We start from the raw sequence: 14,834 nt of genomic DNA, 5'->3' as shown, positions 1-14,834 counted from the left end.
CCAGAGCCCAGAGCTGAGCAGAGAATCCCCAAGGATCAAGAAAAACGCAGGCAGGCAGGCAGCAGCCTGGAGCACTGGACGTCATGGGTGGATGAAGAAGACACGTACGCTCAACAGATTTAGTGGACTCTGGCTCTGCTGCTGGCTTGGGACTCTGCCTGCTAATCTGCTGTCATCTGGTCATCTCCATGCACGCGCGCACTAAACCACAGCAAAGTCAGCAGGCTTTTATCCGTAATCCATGACGCTGCAGATGATGGACTCACACCAGCCTCTGCTTGACATGCTTGTATTGCTAAACTATCATACTCCCTCCGTCGCTAATCACATCCAACTAAAATCCTTTATATTTAGATACGGAGAGAGTACTTTCTTCATCCCAAAACGTTGATTTGATATATCTTACCCAAAACATTGATTTGATGCATCTTATAACAAAAAATCTGGACATATCTCAATCTTGTTTTAGGATTGATTAAGGTTGTGTTCGGCACTAAGAGTTTCCAACTATCCTCACTCATTTTTCGCGCACACGCTTTTTAAACGGCTAAACGGTGTATTTTCTGTAAAAAATTTTTTATAGGAAAGTTGCTTTAAACACCATATTAACCTATTTTTCAATTTTTTTTACTAATACTTAATTAATCACACGCTAATGAACTGTTCCGTTTTTTTTGCGCCGGAGGAGAACGTTTCCAACCATGAGAAACGAACAAAGCCTAAATCTCATCCTAAATTACAATATTTCGGAACGGATGTGGTACTATTATTTCGACAAAAATTAACTAATCATAATTACTATATAGTACAACCGATAAAATCATGGCATGTTTGCATCGCCAGTTTTTTTTTCATTGACTGAATATCACTTCATGAGAATTTGGATACCCATCTGAGCAGGCCTTAGATGGGCCTGCAACGGGCCGTCCGCGTACACAAGCACGTGACACGTCTATAGTAGAATCCGAGCCGAGTCACGTGCAGATATTCTCTCTCTTTACTCCTTTGTAACAAAAGCTCAATCCTATCATTCATTCAGCAATGGCCTCAGAGACCGGCGAGCCTTTCCTCCTGAAAAGCAGCGAGACTACCCCCTGAACTGAAATGAAGCGATGCATGCCTGCTTACGCCTTTGACCACTCTCCATCTCCAATCTCCGTGCACCATAGTAGCATGTCTCTCTCTGCCTTAGCTGCTGCTGCTACTGCGGGAGAGGCTCCAGGGTACAGCTGACCATCACCAAAGGCGCCATCACGACCTGCACAGCTCCATGCGAGAAACCGCTTCAAAACATTTTCGTGACCTCACTCACAGTCACGCTCACACTGGAGTATCACCAAAGCGCTTGGGGCACTCACCGTTCGTTCTGAAAGACTTCCAACTGGACGATTCATAGCTAAAAGTTACTCCCTCCGTTTCGAAATGTTTGACGCCGTTAACTTTGTAGCATATGTTTGACCGTTCGTCTTATTCAAAAAATTTAAGTAATTATTAATTCTTTTCATATCATTTGATTCATTGTTAAATATATTTTTATGTAGGCATATAATTTTACATATTTCACAAAAGTTTTTGAATAAGACGAACGGTCAAACATGTGCTAAAAAGTCAACGGTGTCAAACATTTCGAAACAGAAGGAGTATTATATTTTGGGATGGAGATAGTACATACTCCACAATGCATGTTGCTTGGAGTAGGTCCCATCTATCTCTCTCCGCTCCCTTTTATCTCTCCCTCTCCCCTCTCACACATTCCGCACCACTCTCTCTCCTGGACGGACGAAGCAAAGCGGCGGCGACACCGAGCTCCACGCCTCCACCTCTCCTCGTCGGGGCTGAAGGCGGCGACGTCGCCGCCCGAGCGCCGGTGGAGTAGCGGCGGCACCGAGCTCCACGCCTCCATCTCTCCTCATCGGGGCCGGAGGCGGCAATGCAGTGGCGCGGTCCAAGCTTAGACCGCACCGGGCAGAGCTCCCCGTATGGCGCACCGTCCGGCCTCCTTCCTCGGCGGCAGGCATGGATCGGGGGGCGGCGCGGCCAGCGCAGATCCGGGAGGACGACGGCATCGCCATCGGCATCGGCGCTTCTCCCCTCCCTCCCCCTTCTTCACCTCTTCTCTTGTGGGCCTAGAAGCTGCGATTCTAACGAAGAACGAGCCAATACCTCCCCTTTCTCCACCTCTTCTCTTGTGGGCCCAAAAGCCCCCGTTCTTGCGAGGCTCCGAGCTATGCCTAGGTGAAGGGGAATGACACCTAGGTGCAGTGTGAATGGCCTTAGCCTATGTTCTTTGCTCGGTGTTCCCAACCCTCTCTCTTGTATTCTGCGCGCACGCTTTTCAAACTGCTAAACGGTGTGTTTTATTCTGTAAAAAGTTTCTATACGAAAGTTGTTTTAAAAAATCATATTGATCCTTTTTTTAAAAAAACATAATATTTAATTAATCACACGCTAATGTACCGCTATGTTTTTCATGCACAAGAGAGGGGTTCCCAACCTATATATAGAAACGAACACAGCCTTAGGTTGCGTTCGTTTGGAGTTGTTCCCAACTCCCTCGTCTCATTTTCCGTGCGCACGCTTTTCAAACTGCTAAACATTGCGCTTTTTGTGAAAAGTTTCTATACGAAAGTTGCTTAAAAATCATATTAATCTATTATTGAAAAAAATTAGCTAAAACTTAATTAATCATGTGGTAAACGCTGCTTCATTTTATGTGCCGGGACCCTCACTCCCGAACACAGCCTTAATCATGTTTGCACTTGTGTTCAATACTCCCTCTCCCGTAATATTCATTTTTAGCTATTGTTGTTTTACTTGAAATAAATTTATTTTTAGAGTAATTATTGTATCGGAGTTTGTAAAAATAAGAAATAATTATGGGAGTAGATAAAGCGAAAAAATAGTTGTATTGATATTTGATATAAAGCATGTTTATTCTATTTTTTATTGGTATGTGTATAAATGAATTTACTTTGGGGCGGAGAGAGTAGTGTTCAGAAATAGCATACGGTTAAGCAAAAATTTAAAGGATGTGAGCTTTTCAATAACGGCCTAAAGGCTAACAGCATATGCTAATAGTGTAATTCGAGGCTAAGGCCCCCTTTGATTCAAAGAAAATTCATAGGAATTTAAGAGGATTTTATTGCTATAGGAATTTTTCCTACAAAGCCTTGAATCAAAGGAATGAACCCTATGGAATCCTATGAAATTCCTATGGAATGCCTTTTTCCATACAAGTTTTGGAGGAATTTTAACAAGAGGTAGAACCTCATGGAAGAAGAAATCCTTTGAGTCTTTATCTCTCCTCAAATTCCTGTGTTTTTCCTATGGTCCAATCAAACGGTCATTACTATATTTTTTCTGTGTTTTGCAATCCTCTGTTTTTGTCACGCCCCGAACTAGTCCCGACCGGAACTAGCCCGTGATGCTCCAAATTAACCCGTTAATCGATACCAGTCCCAGGAAACAGTGCTGGTATCACAGGAAGACAGAATATCACAGCAACAGAGGTCTCTTTATTATAGAGTAGGAGTACAGTCATGTTGGGCTGCGGACAGATCTCGAGCTCACAACTGCATTACAAAAGGGAAGCGGAAGCCAAGACTTGGACCAAACATCACAGGCGCGACTTGGGAACTAGGCCGAAACCCTAAAACTCATCATAGCCGGCTTGCTCCTGGAAGAACTCCTCGTCAGCGGGATCCGCTTCATCTTCTTCAGCAACTGGGGGGGATTATTTATATAGAGCAAGGGTGAGTACAGGAGTACTCAGCAAGCCATGGGAAATAAGTGTTTAATGTAGGCTTCAAAGAAAGGCTGTTGTTTTTGCGATTGATTTTATTTAAACTCTTTTCTGAAACAACTAAGGGAGTGCTTCTCAAACGACACGGATGAGACAGTGCGTCTCATCCGGTCGGAGTATGTGCAATGTTTCAGTCTTTTGAATTGATCAAGATTGGCACCCGGCCAACAGCTTTCAAACGGCCACCTGGGCCTGGCTGATCCCATCAGCCGCAGATTTTCCAAACATCAAACCCATTCCACAACAGCAAATTTCACAAGGCAGTAGTCAAACAAAACTACGCTAAGAATCACCTCACATCCGCCCATGACCGTGGGCACGGCTGTTCGAACAGTTTTAATAACCTCTGCAGAGGGGGTACACTTTACCCACACGACATTACTAACCCGGATCATCCAGCCCGTGCAGAACGGCCACGACTAGAGACCTTAAGGCTTTCATGACAAGGCATTTCGAAAGCCGACACAGGTTCACCATATGCCAACGAGAGGGGTCCCAAACCAACACCAGATTAGGTCCCAGACCATACTGTGCCAGGAAGCCCAGGGGTCCTCCCCGACACCACCCCGGCGAATCCACATGTCTCTTAGCATCATGGCTCCCCCGATAAGCTAGTTACTCAGCCAGGGGTGTCCCATTCCACCCATGTGGTCGTACTTGTCTTATGTTCGGATGAAATTCCAAGGAAACGGTCCTTAAGTGCAAGAGCGGGAAACCGTACACCCGGTACGTTCCCCGGTCCGCGGTTTTGGAAATTCATTTAGTTCGCAAACACCGACCCAGGTGTCGGGTTTTCCAAGTCTTTTGTAAAACCCAAGTTTTACCCAAGATGTTTCTCAGATTTTAAGTTTGAAGGCGACCGTCGATACCCGTGCAGAGTACACGATTACCGAGGCGCAACTAGGTGGGTACAAGGGAACATGGTATAACAATTACAATGGAAGGGTCAAATGCAACAAATTAGGTAGGTCCGCCAATCTGCCTTGCAGACGGGACAAGCAGATTAAGTGCGATCCTATCAATGCATAATATTTTTCAAGCAACATAATTAAGTTCAAATATAGGCTCAAGATGTTTAAAGGTGGCTTGCCTCGCTCGAGATCTTGAGCTTGATCCTCGAAATCCTCGCACTGCGGGTCTTCGGGCTCCGAAACTACACGCGAAACGGGACAACTCAGCAAACGGCGAAAATAAAGCCCTATTATTGACCTCTAAGCGTGCCATTAGATAGATCTCGAGATTTGAGGAACTTTGGAAGTTGGACGGAGTCAAACGGACTTACGGCGGCTAGGGCGGGAAATTAGACTTCCCTCTGGCGGCTAGGGCGCGGCCCGAGAGAATGGGGCGGCTCGGCCGAGCTTAATGGGCCGGCCGGCCCAAGAAGGCGGCCCAACGCGCGCGCGCGGGCGGGGAGGGGAGAGAGAGAGCCGGTGGGCCGGGTCCAACCCGCGTGGTCCCGGGTGGGACCCGCTTGTCGGCGACTCAGCTCACCGTGAGCGAGGTGCACGCGGGGCGTGCTAGGGTTTGGGGAGGGAGGCGCGGCGCATGCGCGCGGTTCGCGGAGGACGCGGTGCGGCGGGCCTATGCGCAGCCTCACGGCTCGCGGTGGACCGCGCGCGCGAGGGGCGGAGGGAAGCGGCGGACCGGGGTCTGCTTGACCCGGTCGCGGCCGAGGTGGCGCCGACGTGGCGCCTACGTGGCTACCACGCGGGCCGGCGGGAGGTAGACGACGACGCCGGCCGGAACGGACAACGGACGGCGGTGGCGATTGGTGGAGCGAACCACGGCGATACATGCGAAAGCGAGCACACCGGGGGGTTGCATGGGACGAGGGGAGATGAGCCAACGGCTCGGATTCGCCGGAGGGAGCTCGACGGGGGCGGATTGCGGCGGCGGCAACCGGCGGCGAGGGAAGGGGGAAACGGCGACGAGGTCATGAGGGGCCGATTCCCGGCGGTGAGAGCATCTACGCGGCTACGGGAATCCGTTGCTAGCGTCGGATTGGGCGGAGCTACGCCGAGCGAGGCCGGCGACGAGCGGGCGCTACGGAGCACGGGCGACGACGGCGGCGAGCACACAGCGAGCGGCGGCAACGGTCGGGGCGGCGCCAGCTAGCTACGGGAAGGCTACACATGCTACTACCGAAAACTAAGGGGAGGAGATGGATCGAGGAGGGAGAACGGGGGAATGCACTACCGAGATGAGGCGGGGCGCTGTGACGAGAGGCCGACGGCACAGGAGTGATCTCTCCGGCCTCGGGCCGGGGAAGAGGAAGAAGGCGAGCGCCCGGAGTCCTCTTCCATGTCCTCGCTCGTGCCGGCTCCTCCGACACGCGCGACGGCGAACGGCGACAGCGAACAGAGCACGGGAGGCGGCGACAATGGAGTGGAGGCGAATGGGAGAGGAAAGGAAAGGGGGGAAGCCTGGGTTTATAGGGCGGCGATGTCGGTTTGGAAACCGACCTTGGGCGGTCAAGGGAGCGAGCTGGCGCTCGGCGCTCGCGGCCAAAACGGCGACAGGAGGGGGGGAAAGATGACGCCGGCGGGAGGGAAAAGAGAAAAAAAAAAGGGGGAGAGAAAGGGGGCTTGCCTCCTTGCCGCTTTGGGGAAAAGGGGGAGGGAGAGAGGGCGACGCGGCAGAGGGGGGGAGCTCAGCCTCCGTCCCTTGGAGGGACGCGCGGGGAGAGGCGGGGCCGAGTCGATGACGACGGCGATGACGGCGGGGCGGTTTGGAGTGGAGCGGCGACACGGGCGGCAGACGCAGGGCAGGCGCGGCAGGCGCTGACGGCGGCGGCGACTGGCCGGTCGGCCACCACGGCGCGCGCGCGCGCGGGCGGTGCGGCGATTTGGGCGGCATCGGCGGGAAGCGGCTGTGAGAGCGGGAGGGAGGGCTCGGCGCGGCTTACGGCAGAGCGGGGAGAGAGAGAGAGAGAGCCAGGGAGGGAGGGGGAGATGGGCCGAGAGGGATTCGGCCCATCGAACCCGAGGGAGGCGAAATAGACTTTTGCGGAGGGATTTGAATTGGGAAGGATTTGGATTCGGGATTGAACTCGGCAATAGATCGGGGATTTGAGATCTGAGATGGCACGGACACTAGACAACAAGCAAAGAAACGGATTTCGCAAATAGGGTTTTTAAGAGATAGTTTTCCCGCTAGGCGCCACGACGGAACGGGCGCTACAGTTTTACATCTATATTCTTGTCAAAATCTTATGTTTTTCCTATTTCTTCATTTTTTTTTATTCCTGTGATTTAAAGGGTCCTAAATACTGGAGTACTCTAGTAGTAACGCGCTGCTAAGTTATTATGTATTTAAGGCCAGCTTTTGATAACCTTTGGTGTAATATTTTAGTACACTTCCCGAAGCCTAACTGAACAGACAATACTACTATCTCCGTCTCAAAATAAGTGCAGCCATGAGTTTCCGCGTCCAACTTTGATTATCCGTCTTATTTGAAATTTTTTTATAATTAGCATTTTTGTTGTTATAAGATGATAAAACATGAATAGTACTTTACTCATTACTTATGTTTTTAATTTTTTTAAAAAAAAAAATCAAATAAGACGAATGGTCAAAGTTGGACGCAGAAAACCATGGCTACACTTATTTTGGGTCGGAGGGAGTATTGTACTGTATGCAACTGAAATGATACTTACGAGTAGCTAGGATGATCGGCCGGCATGCTTGCCGCCGTGGGTATCCAAATCATGAGATTGTTACATGAATTGTTCCATCCACAATAATTGCATTAGCACGGCTACTACTACTGCTACAAAAGCAGATGCACAATGCAAATGTTAACTTGGGACAAGTTATATATTTGTGTCCCCTAACCTAGTAAGCTGTGGTCACCGATCCTATTGTAATTGAAGTATTGAGAGGGTGCTGCAGGCTTAATACAAAAGCCTGAAGAATAGAGTCGAAAAGAAGAATTATAGTGGGAGGTTTTGGCTCTTGATGATGCCTGCTCCCGTGAAGCCCGGTTTGCCACGTTCAGATGCACAAAAGTAACCTGCTGATAATAGTACTCCAGTAGCATACAGGATGTGCAGTGCATGCTTCCTCCGTTTGCATATATCCCGAATCACGAGGCATTCATGGCCGGCGACAGAATGAGTTGTGATTAGACGATAGGTGGAGATTAGTCCAGTTTCAGTCAGCTCTTGCCCTCTCTAGAGCCCATGATAATTAACCATGCCCGCTTTGAAGTTCGTGTAACCTTTTCATCCAGCATGCGCGCCCCACTCGTCCCCTCTCGAAGAGAAAAACGGCAAATCAAATTCTCGATCGATCCGGCAGCATCTACATGGCGAACAGTGAAGTGTTTGTGTTTGTCCATCTAGTAGATCAATCTTTTACAGTTCATGTGATGATATATTTGCCTGAGTTCATGTGCAAGGTCCGTGTGGTGACTGTAGCGAGTCCCTACAGAGGAGGTGACGAGACAACTGCAGAACATTGCCTGTCTGCTACAGGGTTGGACATGAATTTGTGTAGATGCAGCTTGTGTTTGTCGTCAGTCCATGGAAAAGCATTCTTGTTTGGCTTGGCCTGGCTGCACTGCATGCATGCATGCTACTACTCCTTTCAGGCTTTCACAATCTTCTCCTTTTTATCATGCTTGCTAGCTTAGCCTGTGGAAACGTTGAATGGCAGAGCTAACATCGTAGCACCCCCATCATTTTGTTCTTGACAGATATACAAATAAGATGAGAATTAAAAGGGAGATGGATTAGTTAATGAAAGATCAGCAACACTGTCAATGAGCGTCAAATATTTTGTTGGATTGGAGCTTTACAGCCTTACCAAGATGAGCAAAGCTCTCAGTTGATGCCGTCTTACGTCTTTTCCATCGCGTCCTTTGCGTCCTTTTGCTGCTCCGTCCTCCATGATCAACTTTTTCCTGCGAGCTCGCGACCGACAAAAGTAAATACTCGAAGCAATTGTAAATTTCTCACACACCTAGCGAGTGCAATCATACATCTGCAGTACGTAGTACAATGCAGATGTTGATTCACGCTCATACAGTCATAGTACTACGTACTCCATACTGCAAGTAATTAGCATGCGTATGCATGCAATGGATATAGCTACAGTAGCAGTACAATCTAGGGGCATGTCTTGCTGAGGCGTCTACAAAGCCATCGATGTATGGTGATGATGCTGTCAGATACACGATGGATCACACAAAGCTCTCTCAGCTGCTTCTCTTCACGGGCAGTAGATAAGAAGCAGCCACCCCTGCTCCGTGCCTTTGCATACACATGGTCATCTCCCATTTCACCTGCAAGCAAGCAAGCAAAGCAAGAAACCCAAACTTTTGGTCCAGACTCCAGAGAAGCCAAGTAGCCAACCCATGTGTGAATCCTGGAAAGAATAGAACAGCTGCCTGCTTGCATTGTCTCCACGGTACAAGAGCTAGCTGAGCTCACACACGCTGAGAGAGTGAGAGTGAGAGGCAGCTAGCTAGAGAGAGCGATATTTCAGCTAAGCTCTCGTCTCGTCTTCTGGCAGATGCCCATGGGAGTTTTGGTTAGTGGTGGCTTGTGAGATCGGGGAGATCGAAGGCTTTACTGCAAGCTGATTCTTGCATGGCAAGAGCTCGATGGATTGGAGATGGAAGAAGACCAGCTGCTGCGCTGCCGCTTCTCGGCCTCTGTGCGTTTCTCTGCGCCGTTATGCTCGTCGTGTCGCTGGCTCCTCCTCCGGGGGAAGAAGAAGAAGAAGCAAAGGTGAGGTCGTCGTCGTTGCCAGCGGCGGCGACGTCGGTCCCGGCCGGTGGACGGCGCCTTCTGCTGCCGGCGGCGAGGACGAGGAGGTTCCGGCCACGGAGGTGGAACTCGGCCGGCATCGACGACAGCAAGCATGAGGTTCCGAGTGGCCCGAATCCAGATTCCAATAGATGATGATAGATAGATCCATGTCGTGTCCTGTTCTTCAGTGCTGCTTCTCTCAGCTTGCAGTTTAGGTGTATTGTTCCCTGATCTCTCTTCTATTTTAGTATGGTTTTTCTTTTCGGCTTTGCTTTCGTTCAGGTAGGATTTGATAAAAATCCTTGGTAAGATAATGTACAAACAGATGGGCATTTACTCTAGATTACTACTCTCTGCTCATGTTCCATTGCATTGGATGATATATATGTCATTTCTGTCAAATGAGCATATTATAAATTTATAATTACAGATGGTAAATGTGGCTACTCCAGTCCTGTTTCCTGAACAGATGATAACAGAGTAGAAGACCAGTGTCTTCCATTTAATCGAGGGAGAAAAATCGACTAAATCCCTTTGAATCAGTCCCGGATGAAGAGTTGGTGCATCAATAATTCAGCATTCTCATCATCAGTTACATGCTCTAATAATCCTTCTCTACAGTTCTGCAGCAAATACTAGGGTGTGTTGAGTTCACGCTAAAATTGGAAGTTTGGTTGAAATTGGAACGATGTGATGGAAAAGTTGGAAGTTTATGTGTATAGTAAAGTTTTGATGTGATGAAAAAGTTGAAAGTTTAAAGAAAAAGTTTGGAACTAAACAATGCCCTAATATATTTCAAAGTTTTTGAGAGGAAGATTTTCCTGGATACTACAAGTATTCTCTTCCATTTGCTGCCTGCAACTGAAACCGGGTCATTGCTCTTAATAATTTTGGGCTTGGACCAGCCCAGCCATACTTGCAGCGTGTACCGATCAATAAAATCATGTGGCGTGTCTGAATTCCGATACTCTTTTGGTCCACGCATCGGGTCCGGCCTGCAGCTAACGGACAACCAGGTTATGACTTAGTATGGACTCGTCGACTGACACACTGAATGTGCCTTCCTGTTAGCTACTACTATACTGGCAGTACACAACTACTGCTAACTAACCAGTGACCACTGGATGCTAGCTCAACGTATTGCACACTTGCTGATGGAAGTAGGCCAAAGCATAGCTCATAATCGTACGCAAACAAGTTGCTGATGACAAGAAGACGATGCTTTGTATGCGATGACAAATTGACAAGTAGCTGAAATATGTCTTTGAGTTTTGATGACAAATTGCCGCAGGCCGCAATTCGATTCTTCGCCTGCTGCTTGCGAGGCTTTCCTTCCCTATGTTCCACGGAGCAATTGCGGCGTGGGCCTTGTTCTGCAGCCCATTCATTGGGCCGTCTCTTCAATTGGGCTTTGTTGTACTCCGGTCCAATAGGGAGGGGAGCACTGCCACTGGTGGGCCTCGTAATGATATATAGTTGGGCCGAATAAACTTTGACAGATATGATAAGATCTGGTTGGGCTCAAAATTAGATGGGCTGAATCCGGTGCCAAATATCAGCGTCCAGTAGCATATGTTGCCTGCCAGATAAATTCTTGAAGTACTACCAGCATGTTTGGTTCTTAACTAACATTGTCATAACTCACTTTAGACAATGTTAGGTAAGTGTGGCTTGCCACACTTTTTGTGGCCTACAAATTGTAAGCCACATTTGTGGTAAAGTTAGGCAAAAGATTGAGTCTATGACATGTGGGTAAGATGGTAAGAAAGTGTGGCTTGGCATAATTAAGGTAATGAACCAAACACAAGGCTAAGGAGGTGTGGCAGTCTAAAGTGTGGTGTGGCAAGTTGAAGCATTAAACCAAACAGCCCCTACCTCCATCCCAAAATAAGTGCAGCAGTGGAAATCCGTGTCCAACGTTTACCGTCCGTCTTATTTGAAAAAACTATGAAAAAAATTAAAAAAGATAAGTCACGTATAAAGTATTAATCATATTTTATCATCTAACAACAATGAAAATACTAATTATAAAAAAATTTTATATAAGACGGATAGTTGGCACAGAAACCTATGTTTTTTTTTTTTTTTTTTTTTTTTTTGTTGGGACTGAGCGAGTAACTGCATACGTACAACATGTTGCAACTTGCAAGGCACAAGCAAACTAGTACTACTACTAGTACTAGTAGGCAGTAGCAGCAAAGGGTGAAAGAAACAGGATACACGAAGTCCAGTAAAATAGCACACAATCCTTGTCTCCCTCCTCGATCTCGAGCAACTAGTACTATTCGTGGATGCATCACGCAATTCTCCTAGGCAATATATCGAGATTGTAAAATGTAAATCCTCCTACTCCACTGGTCCACTAGCTATTCCTGTAGACTGTGCAGCACGACGACAGCACAGCAGACGAGCAGAAATTCAGACACGGGTGAAGAGTGCAGATGTACCAACCAACTGCACCAGCTCGTGTTACGCTCGTCAATGCAATCAACCACGACTCCTAATTCGAGTTTACCGATAGTCCTGTACCACTAACTACTGCTCCTACAGTACATTGCCGAGTGGTTATAACAGTGATAAAGCAGGGCAGAATTTGTTAATGCGTTTGGAAGGAACTTCAAACACTTCAGCTCACATGGATCGCAAGACCCAGAGCAGTGTTTGTTAACTCTGGCTGGTGACTTGTAGTACTAGCTTCCATGTTTATCTAGTCAGGTGAGAGTACTTGGTTAATCCTGATTTGCACTAACCCATGTGTATCTTGGTTAAACCCATCATGCCTAATTGCCTACGTGTCTCGGGACTCGAGGCTCTCGACCCTAAACAAGTCACAAAACAGCTCAATCTGGTACTTGCACGCATGTGAAGATTAAAGCTTAACAATCGGAGCTAAGTTAACCGAGTACTCTGCATCTGCTCCCATCATCATATTTTTGGTAGCCCCATAAATAGAGGGTTTAATTAACTTGCTCTTTTAATTAAGGCCGTGATAGTGATTGATGGGAACAATTTAGATCATGTTAATTGGTACAACCTCCGTCGTAAAATAAATGTAGCCATGAGTATCCGTATTTAACGTTTGATCGTCCATTTTATTTAAAAATTTATAAAAAATTTTAAAAATAGTCACACATAAAATATTATTTATATTTTATCAATTAATAAAAATAAAAATATTAATTATAAATATTTTTAAAATAAGATGAATGATTAAACGTTAGATATGAACCGCGTAAAACTATACTTGTTTTTGGGACCGATGGAGCAGGAGATGCAGCGTACCCACGATGTAGCTGAGGCTGAAGTTTGCTAGTACATCGGCAAATGAAGCTTCACTTTCGCGTCCACGACGCTTGCGAGATGATGATGATGATGGGTGAGACTGAGAGGGACAGACGGCTGGGATGGTGCCAACACGACGGTGATGGGCTTTGCTTGGCGCCGCATGGACGGCAGCAGATGCTTGTCCCGGTTTGGAGGTTGCTCTCTGTGAAAAGGCTTTGGACCGTTCGTTTGTTCAGTAGTGTGTAGCTGCGAGGTCTCCATCTACACTTCCGAGGTTTCAGGCTACGTAGCTACTCCTCCTACTACTCCTATGTTTTAACGGTTAGGTGGTTGCCATTTTGATCATCTAGTACCAGTATACTAGTATAGTACTCCTACTATATCATTAGCGGACTTGAAGAAATTAATTAAGGTAATCTTCTCCAGGTAGATATCCCGGCTCAAAAGCTGAAATAAAATCATCTAGAAGTACCAATTACCTGTCAGTTTCAGGCAATCAGCTGAACATGTCAAGGGCTATCTTCAGATATTGAAAACCCTGATCCTAATGATACTGTAGTATGATGACAAACGAATCGGTCTTGTTGAGGTTATCCAGAGAATTGTTCAGTCCAACTCCAGGCCTTGGGCGAACAAGGATATTCGTTGAGGTGGCGCCGCAAGAAACTTTCTTCTGTTTCTTCATAGCCCCAGAACAAAACAAACAGAGAGAAGGAATGAGGCCTGGTTTAGTTCTTAATTTTTTCTTTAAACTTCTAACTTTTACATCACATCAGAACTTTTTTATACACATAAACTTCCAACTTTTTCATCACATCGTTCCAATTTCAATTAAACTTTCAATTTTGACTTAAACTAAACAATCCCTAAATCGTGTGCAGGCAAGAAAGTCTGACGAGATGTTTGCTTCTAAATCACGTACACCCTAAGAGCAAGTTCAATAGTATAGCCCACTACTAACTTCAATTTATCTATAGCCAATCTAATAGTTTATTCATACAATACTTACATACTATACTATTAATAAATGGTCCCACCTGTCATACGCACACTACGTCTTAAAGTCCGTGCTACAGCTGGCTACAAATCTGTAGCCCATTATCCTTCTATTTTCTCATTATCTCCTTAAAATATGTTTGCAGCTGGCTTACAGCCTGCTATTATACCTGCTCTAATTCAGTTCTATCCGTTTCATATTAAAGAAAGAGGACCTGTGAGACTAGAGACTGCGTAGACTGACCATAATTGCAGCTGGTTTGAATAACACACTCAACTTAACTTCGGGAAGGCGATTCGCATGTGTGTGCAACCAAAGTAAGCTGGAGGTGCATGTGCTACTCCTACATAGGTTGCGTTTAGTAGAATTTGAAGCCAAAAAAAAAAAAAGAGTTGCTGTCTAATTGGAACGCTGATACTATACATATACGCGTTAATTCCTACTCTAATCTTCTTTACAGATTTGAGACTAGCGATGGCAACGGTGCGTACCCATTGGATTCACCGACACCATACCCACACCCATTAAAATGAAATATGCCCGCTCCAATACCCACACCCGCTCACAGGTGAAAAATTCACCCATACCCACACCCGCACGGGTGACGGGTACCCATACCCATTAGATATAGCTGCAACAGTTAATAAAGAGGGAAGAAGATCACTTGCCGTCGTCGTTGCCGGAGCCGGAGACCGCTGCCATGCTGCGTGCAGAACACACAGCTGCGCAGGCCTGTATTGTGTGCGGCGCGTGGTGGGGGCGTACGGCAGCGAGCGCGGTGGTGGGCGGGTGGCGTGCGGGCGTGCGGCGAGCGCGGCGCTGGCGTGCGGCGGCGGCTAGCGCGGTGGGGGCGTGCGGCCGTACGGCGCAGGCGTGCGACAGCGCGGGTGGCGCGGGCGGCGTGGGCGTGCGCCGGCGCGGGCGAGAGGCGCCGTAGGGTTTGTGGCGGCGGCCACCCTACAGCAGCACAGTACCGGGGAGGGAGGAGAAGTGAATC

The 14,834-nt window shown here is 47.5% G+C and overlaps 1 long non-coding RNA gene across 1 annotated transcript; it reads right to left on the bottom strand.

Moving 5' to 3' along the window:
• Positions 1-13,201: 13,201 nt before the first annotated feature.
• Positions 13,202-14,834, bottom strand: LOC136355474 (uncharacterized). The gene is made up of 2 exons (XR_010739738.1): positions 14,506-14,834; positions 13,202-13,513 (listed from the first exon to the last, which is right to left on the bottom strand). It is a non-coding gene; the product is annotated as an uncharacterized lncRNA (long non-coding RNA).

This window comes from Oryza sativa, chromosome 2 (assembly GCF_034140825.1).
Source record: "Oryza sativa Japonica Group chromosome 2, ASM3414082v1".
Classification (NCBI taxonomy): domain Eukaryota; kingdom Viridiplantae; phylum Streptophyta; class Magnoliopsida; order Poales; family Poaceae; genus Oryza; species Oryza sativa.
Note: the sequence above shows the minus strand (reverse complement) of the source record. Positions and strands in the feature narration are given on the sequence as shown.